Below are 9,055 nucleotides of genomic sequence, written 5' to 3'. Positions count from 1 at the left end.
GTTCTTTGGGGCCGCTTGAGGACCCAAAAAACAGAAACCCTATCCACTTAAAAAGCAGAAACCCCTCTTTCATTCCTAGTAAGATCTCCCAGGTCAAGGGTGATGTCCTCAGTCACTTTCTTAAGGCCACCAGGACGGTTATACCCAAACACTGATGGAGTGGCTCCAGGAAGGAGTTCCTTCTTATCAGGAGGATGGAGGCCTTGGTCGCAGAGGATTCTGTTGGCCGGTCTAAGTTTGAAGCCCTCTGGTGGGCATGGGTTCTGTTCCAGCAGTCCTCTGACTTCTCTGCCCTTTTTCCCTGAGATGTCCTGCCTCCGAGCTGGGTTTGATGTTTCCTTGAGGTCTTCGGTTTTACCCCTGTCCATGTGGCTCCCCCTTTTTCCCTCCTTTTTCCTTCCTGGCCCTGTATTTGTCATATCCGTGCACCGGCCCCTGTCCTTTCTCTTATCGTTCTGTTTTTCCCTGTTTTGACTCATTTGGTTTTATTACTTCTGTGGCAATGTGATTCTCTGCCTCTTTGGACGCTGCATTTTGACCTTGTTTGGGTCTTTGAGTCTGCCTTGGTTCATATTTTGTTTTGTTATGCTTGTAAAAATTCTCAATAAAAATTGATAACACCTAAAAAGCAGAAACCCATGCACCCCATAGACTGTAATGGAATCCACTGGATTTCTGCCCAAAATTGGCAGAGAGAATAGTCCTTCAAGCATATTTTAAGTGGAATGGAGGAGGGAATCCTGAACAGTCACCAACGCTGGTGACCGCAGCCTTAGCTGTAATGAAACTGGAGACTTCATCAGGTGCAGAGACTTGTTAAGAATGGGAGCTTCATACGCAGCACTTAGTACACCCAGAGCTGTGATCCTCAGCTTTTATATGACCACCAAAGCACTGTAGTAATAAGACAGAAATACAGCTGTTACTAAACCACAATATAGCTGAGGGGGTTACTGACTCCTGTGCCCCGGCTGCTGCTTCTTGGTGGAAAGTGTATTTGTATTTATATACAAATTAATCTTTGGATGATGGAAAGCTCTGTCCTATATACTGATCACTGGGGACCATACTGTAGGGAGAATCTGTACAAACTACTGGCATGTTGCAGACTTTTGTATCGGATCCCACCTGAATAAGCTCACCTTATCTTGGTAACACAAACGGACTGCCAAATACACTGGCAAGCGGTGTGCAGTAAGAGCACAGGGACCCCATAGACTATAATGGGGTCTGTGTACTTGCCGCGAGATCTCCACAGGGAACATGTGGACAGGAAAGTACTTCACAATCTATTTTCCTGTCTGCATGACTCATGTGGAGATCTCACGGCAAGCACACGGACCCCATTATAGTCTCCCCATTATAGTCTATGGGGTCCGTGTGATTCCACTACACACCGCTTGCAAATGCGTTCGGTAGTCTGTTCGGGGGGGTCCCCTTGCAGACTCCTCTGAACGGATTACCAACGCAGATGTGAACCAAGGGTTACTAGTTTGTGTCATTGCATCTTTATGTGTGCTTTGCTCCTACCCATTTGTTACGGGGTGATGACTAATTTTCTCTTTTTACGTTGTAGTTGTTGGGACACTAACAGCCTCCATCTTGATCGTACACTCTGTTTAACCTGTCTCAGGCGCTCTCTTAATTTCTTAATAGGTTCCTGTTGTTCAGGTACAATTATAGTAAAATATCACATTTATCTTCGCACTGACAAGGTGTTGCTACATCTTTGTGTTTAGTTGCTAATGCTCGGAGTATGGAAACTCTTTCAACCCACTCCTAGCATTCCATCATATGAAGAAGGGACTGCATGTAAAGTTCATGCTGCCCTAGGCAATGATCGTACGCCCACATTGTCAATGTGGTGAGCACTTTGTACAAACAATAGCACATGCAATGCCAATATAATACTGCTACGTGCACAAATAATACCACCCAAACTATGTAAACAAAATGTCATGAAATAATGGTCTTCTAATATCACCAAAAATGCAAATAAAAGTTTCCCAGTGAATGGCTTCAGGAAATCTGGTCCACTTCTACCACTTCCTGTTTTTACATTTACAATAAAATTCAATAGGTTTTGCAGGTTTTAGGGCAGGTTCACACCTGCACCCGGTCTCTGCTTTAGCTAATCCTAAAGGGTTTCCCTTTTCTTCCCCGAGAAACTGGACAGGAGGCAGAAACCCGGCTGTCAGTCAATCAGCTAGGTTTCCATCCCCTATCCAGTTTCTCGGAGCAGAAGACGGAAACCCGTCGGATTGGCTAAAGCAGAGATCAGGTGCAGGTGTGAACCTATCCTTATTATGTTGTTTGCACCCATGTGTGGACCCCTCATATCCCACAGTCTAAATGTAGAGATACATTAGAATACAATTAGGGACCGGTTTTTGACTACATACCTTGGTCAAGGTCTGTTTAGTATTGTTAAAGCTAAATTTACTTTTGCAGAATTGGAATCGGTCAAAGAACATTCGTCCATTCTCGACATCTGCTGTAATAGTGTGGAGAATGTTGGGTAGATTAATATGGCGGCCACTCAGGAGAGACACTAATTATGGGCATTAAAGCCCCCCGGTGCCATTTTCCTCGCAGTACATGGGCGCCACCTATCTTTGGATAAGATTGCCATCCCCAAGAACGAGATCCAGGGTCACCAACCTGTTGCAATGACTGCTGGGAGGAAAGTGTTGAAGTCAGACAAACTTGTCTGGCATGTACTTGTGTTACAGGCAGCTCTGCACGGCCTGTAATACAAGTTCTGTCAATTTGCAATGCATTGTAATTCAGGACCACTAGTGTGTATTAAAAATAAAACTTAAAAAAAATATAGAATTAAAAAATAAACAATTCTAATCACTTTCCTCTCCCTAGTGCAGGGAAAAGTAAAAAAAATTAAGTGAAAGACGCTCCTTCCTCTAAACTCAACTATATGAAGCTCCAAAATGCCTCAGGTCCTTAAAGGTAGTAATTCATTAAGCAAGTCTATTAGATGTAAGATAGTTATTAATAAATGATTTTGGAATTAGGCGCCTGCAGGCAGATAGTCTGAGCCATTACAAAATGCTGAACAAATGGGTTTTATGATGAGTAGTGATTATTGCCATATATCTTTTATTATTGCTATGTGGGTCATATACTGAGGGCACCTCCATCCATGTGAATAAAGCAGTCTGTACATAGTTTTTCTATTACCAGCAGAAACAGTAAAATACCGTATATACTCGAGCATAAGCCGAATTTTTCAGCCCACTTTTCAACTGAAGAAGCTCCCCTTGGCTTATACTCAAGTCAGCAAAAAAAAAAAAATATATTTTTTTTTAGGAGGGGGCAGGGGGGGGGTCTATGACCAGCCACAATATCAATGTATAGAATCTCCCATAAAATAGTGCAAAAAATAAAATTAAATAAAAAATAAATAAATAAATCCCTCCTTTCCCTAGAATACATACAAAAGTAGAACATTACTGTGAAACACATACACATTAGGTATCCCTGTGTCTGAAAGTGCCCGGTCTACTGAATATAGGAGATCTGCAGTGCTCCTGTTCTGTTGGGAAGGGGTTAATAGGAGCACTGCAGATACAATATATATAAAGTTTCTGACTATTGAGAGTTGTAGTCTTGTAACATATGGAATGCAACACTTTGTACCTGCATTAGGTAATATCCTAAGTCAAAAATAATAAAACAATCCAGTGCTTTCCTATTTGTCATTGTGACTTAAGTAAGCAATCCTTGCTGCGGCTACCGTCCTTCTGTATAAACACTGAATACATCTTTTATGTTTTATTACGGGAAAAATACACACTAGTAAAATAGACAAAGTAAGGAAGAAAAGCCAGATAAACAGTAATGTAATTATATCTGCAAAATAAAAGAGCAGCCCTTAATAAAAGCCAGATGGCAAATGTTATCTTATTTTATGGTCCAAACTTTAATATTTGTATGTACAAAACACACCTGCAGGAAATTATTGATAGTACATTTATATGGGACTTGTCACTGCATTTTTGGTTTGTTCATGCGTGATACTTTGTGCCAACAAGAAATAAAACTCTTTACTTTTCTCTGTTTTGTCTTCATAGTACATAGATGAAGCTGATAGATTAAGAGCAGAATGGAATGATGACCAATCCTTTTTAAGCCGGGGCAACGGTTTGTACAACTTTGCACATGTAGGCATTTGAACTGCAGAAGTTTTGTTTGTAAAGTTGCATTTATGCATGTGCCCACAATGGGCTAAGAGCTCAGGGTCCGACAATGGAAATCCTGCAGAGATTGCTAGGTAATACTTTCCTAAAGTGTAGGAGTGCAACACAGTATTCTGTACAGGCATCCACAGAAGACATCCATCTATTTGTGGCTTAGGCTGTGTTCATATATCAGAGCTTTATGTCAAGAATATTCCCTGACATATATTACTAAGTCCTGCTTGAGCCACAATGTTAGTAAGGTAGAAAAACCCCATTGTCATATATGCACACGAGAAAAAAAGCCCACATAGAAAAATATGCAAATTTCAAGCAGCATAGATAATGAAGATTCTAAATAATCATGTATATACCAGGCATCTCTGATACATGAATAGGGATAGTTGTTACCTATATTGTCTAAATATTTGTATCCTATAAGTATCTGGGTGTTCTCCTTAATAATACGCTGGACAGAGCTGATCACCTGGAGGCGCTGCACAGAAAGGGTCACAGCAGGCTCTACCTGCTCAGGAGGCTGAGGGTCTTTAGAGTCCAGGGGCCACTTCTTAGGGCCTTTTTCAACTCTGTGGTAGCATCAGCCATCTTCTTCAGAGTGTCCTGCTGGGGGAGTAGCATAGCAGCCAGGGATAGAAAGAGACTTGACAGGCTGGTTAGAAGGACCAGCTCTATCCTGGGGAGTTCCCTGGTCCCAGTACAGGTGGTGGGTGACGGAGGGATACTGTCCGTGGTGAGCTTCATGCTGAAGAATAAATCCCATCCCACGTATGAGACTGTGATAGCACTGCGCAGTACTGTCAGTGACTGACTGCTTCACCCCAAGTGTGATAAGGAGCGCTATCAGTGATCCTTCCTCCCAACCGCGGTCCGGCTGTATAATCTACATCAGGCTAAGTGAAGATCACTCCGCACAGAGAACTAAATGATCCTGAGTCTTTCTTTTCTTTTCAGTTGCTATGACTCTTAGTATCTTTTCTATCTGCTATGAGCTTGTATGTGTCTTTCTGGTAATATATTACTGTATTATCCATGCTGCTGTAACACACTGAATTTCCAACACGGTGAGACTATTAAATGATTATCTTATCTAAAAGGAGTTGTCTAATATTGGATAATAATTGGCCATAAGCAGGGAATGTGTTTGTAAGAAGGTAAACCACTGTAGTTAGCAACCCAAAGTAGAGGATCCGTAAATGGCCATACTTATAGCGCCTTTCCAAAACCGGGTGGCATCCCTCTACAGATGGTGTTTTGTGCAATGTTATGTGGTTTTAGAATGTTTTCCCCGATGTGCTGTGTAATTCATGATCATGTAAAGTGTGTATTGTTGAGGTTCCTTGTAAACATGAGACAGCGGAGCATTGGTTGTACTTCAAGTAGATTGCTTTGGATATCCCGTGATATTACCACGTACTGGCTGTGGTGAGACGTTTGGGTTATGCTGGGGAGAAGGCACGCTATATAAAAAGAAGCCTTAACACCTTTTCAGGAAAGTGCAGTCACTAATTTTTCGCATGGACCCCAGTGGACCACATTATAATCTATAGTTTCCGCAGGTAACCACTTTTTAAGTGTATTGGATTTCCATTTTTTTGGGTCCCCAAAAACGGAAACCCAAGCGCAGGTGTGACCCTAGAGTTAGTGTTGTGCCCCATCCTCCCCTGCCCCCGCTATTCTTGATAACCTGCAATTCAGTTAAAATAAGTCGCTAGTGGAAGCAAATAATGTACAACTGCAGGATTGTAGTCTGTAACCATGGAGACACACAGGGGAACATAGATTACAAGATACAAATAAGCTTTATTAGTATTACCAAAGAATAAAACATTTGGTGTTGCCAAAGCAGAAAGAAGGTTTGGGGTGGTGGAGGGGGATGGGTACGGGGTTGGGGATTTGGGTGTCTTTAGGGTCTCCTTGTTCTTGTTTGGCGCGTTTGGGTGTCAGTGGGTATGGGGTAGACAGGTGATGGGGGGGCTTAGGGGGGTTTAATAGTCCATGGGGGGTGGGGGGTTTGATAGTCTGTGCGTCTCATCTTTCTCTTAGTTGGTGACAACTGGACACGTATTGGGCAGCGATCTCCACAGTGACCTCTTCTTCTCCCAGTAGGATGTAGTTTCCTCTACTATATTCACAAAATACCCTGTCCTTATGATTAGTCACATCATCAATAACTTTAGCTCAGAAAACCTCTTTCACATGTTGGTTTAGTTTTAAGTGATGACATATATTTACCATTATCTAAATGCAGACCCAATGCCTTGAATCTGTATAAATTAAATATTCTATAATAATAACTATGCACGCTTAACCCATCACACCAAATCTTAGCATTATAATATCTGTGTATGAAGTTTTATAGCATTCCTTCCCTACGTGTACGTCAGGAAAATGCTGCATTGCAAAGTCCATTCTCTGTATCACGAAGATAAGCCCTGGAGGGCACAGTCATCCTACCCGAACCTCTAGATTTTCATTTCATGGGTTCCATTTATGACAGCGGAATGAATGCACTTGGTCCTCATGTCAAGATGCCATCATGTGTGTCTTAACAGGCCCCGGGGGACACGCAGAAAAGGAGCTTGCATTTCTCTTGGTTTCTGTCTTAATTTCCTATTTTAATAATATTTTTCAGCAATGTCATTTTTCCTCTTTTGTCAGGCGTGTGTAGATTGGGTTTAATTAAGCATATCTTATTCATAATTACCAAGGCAGCTGTAGAAAACTTAGTAAAGGCAAATTTCCCGGCCAGAATATTATGGTCTCTGGAGACTGCATTTTAGATTCCATGCTTCCAGAATCCATTTACTTCGCATGTGCAACAATGTATCGCAGTCCTTTACAATGTACTTAATGTAAATAGGACTAATGGACAGAAAAGAGAGTTGCCTAGCGATTGTAGGCAACATGGCTTCTAAACTTATTGTATTCTACCTTAAAAGGGGAAATTCTATTTATACATCGCTTTTATTCTCATGTGAAGATACATTAACATAGATTCTGATTTAATTGTGGACTGAATAAATGTGATCTCTCCTTTACTGGATTTGCATGTAAAAGATGTATGCTGGCTGGCCACCAATTGTTCCTGCTTTGAATTGATGCTCATAATGCTTTCTAAGTGTCCGTATTGTTAAAGGAATGATGTCCATCAACTGTGTTGTATGTACCGATGTACGTTTAACTTGAATCTCTTGACTTGCTGCAGCATGGTAATTCACAATGAAGTTGTCAAGTTAAACTTTGCAATATTTATACTTGGTTTAGTCGCTGTCTTGTCCTTGCTAGTGCTCTGTTTCTATGCGCTGGTACCCATGGCACTTCAGTAAGCACAATACTCCAGTTACAATATCAGTAAACGACATTAAAAGGGTTGCCCAGTTTCAGTAAATAAATGTTATTTTTTATATATAATGGAAAGTTATATAATTTTCCAATATACTTTCTGTATCAATTCCTTGTGGATTTCTAGGTCTCTGCTTACTTCAGTGGATAAAAATCAGGGCCGGCGTCAGCGCACGGCATAGTCGGGCAAGTGCCGGGGCCCACAGAGCCTCTGAGGGCCCCCCGGCACTTGCCTGCCCCAGCACTTGCCTGTCCTGATTTCAGCTCATCGGCGTCCAACGGAATACATAAGCGATTAAAGCAGGAGCTGTCACAGCTCAGCTCCTGCTTTAACGCTGCGGTCCGGCTTCTGCATTTGTAGGCGCGATGTGATAATGTCACATCGGCCTTACAACTATGTGAGTGAGAACAGAGAGAGCGGCGGGGGAGCGTTGGAAGGTGAGTGTGAGTATAAGTGTTTGTTTTGTGTTAAACATTAAGGTGGAACATAATGAAGGGGGCCCATAAAACTTGGGGCAAAAGAAGGGGAGGGGGGAACAGCATGACACTGGGGCAGACGAAGGGGGGGGACGGCATGAGACTGCGGCAGATGAAGGGGGGAAGAACGGCATGAAACTGGGGACAGAGATGGAGGGGGGACATGAAACTGGGGGCAGAGGAAGGGTGTATATGAAACTGGGGGAGCGATGGAGGGGGCATATAATTTACAGATGACTGTAGAAGGATTATACTGTGTGGGAGCACATGAAAAATGATTGAGAATGGGCGGAGTCAACATAAAAGTTGGTGGAGCTAAATTTGCAGCTGAGCGCACCGCACATTTTGTCCCTCTTTCTACTCTTCAAAAGTTGGGAGGTATGGCGTAGGTGACGCCATGCTCCTGCGTGACGTCACTCGCTTCATCCGCCCGCAGCAGTGCGCAGTGTCCCGACTCCCGCCTCCTCCACAAGGAGGGCCCACTGAGGCTCTGCCGCTCAAGGGCCCATAAAAACCTGGAGCCGGCCCTGATAAAAAATACTTTTATTACTATTGTGTGAATTGAATTACAGAAGAAGCTCTGCCTGCCTGCCTGACTATATGCACTGTCTGACTACAATTCCCGCCTTAGGGCTAGTTCACACGTGAGTATAAGGGGAGGTTTTTGACAGCGGATTTCGCATCCAAAACCTCCCCTTATAATGGTGGTCTATGGAGACCGCCGGGCTTCTGTTCTCCGCTAGCGGCGAGCTGCTGCTAGCGGCGAAAAGAAAGGACATGTCCTTTCTTCAGGCGGAAGCCGCGCAGGCTCAGCCGCGCGGCTTCCGCCCCCGGCAGCTCCCTCCTATGTCGGCTCATTCATTTGAGCCGACAGCAGAGGGTTAAGCCGCGACAGCGATGGTCGCGGCGGGCGGGTTTTGACAAGAGAGAGACGTGGCTCGCCGCGTCTCTCTCTCTGTCAAAACCCGCGCGGGCAGTTCACGTGTGAACTAGCCCTTAGGGTTGTGAACTGGTGACTTCAA

This window comes from Leptodactylus fuscus, chromosome 8 (genome assembly GCF_031893055.1).
Source record: "Leptodactylus fuscus isolate aLepFus1 chromosome 8, aLepFus1.hap2, whole genome shotgun sequence".
In the NCBI taxonomy this organism is placed as follows: domain Eukaryota; kingdom Metazoa; phylum Chordata; class Amphibia; order Anura; family Leptodactylidae; genus Leptodactylus; species Leptodactylus fuscus.
Note: the sequence above shows the minus strand (reverse complement) of the source record.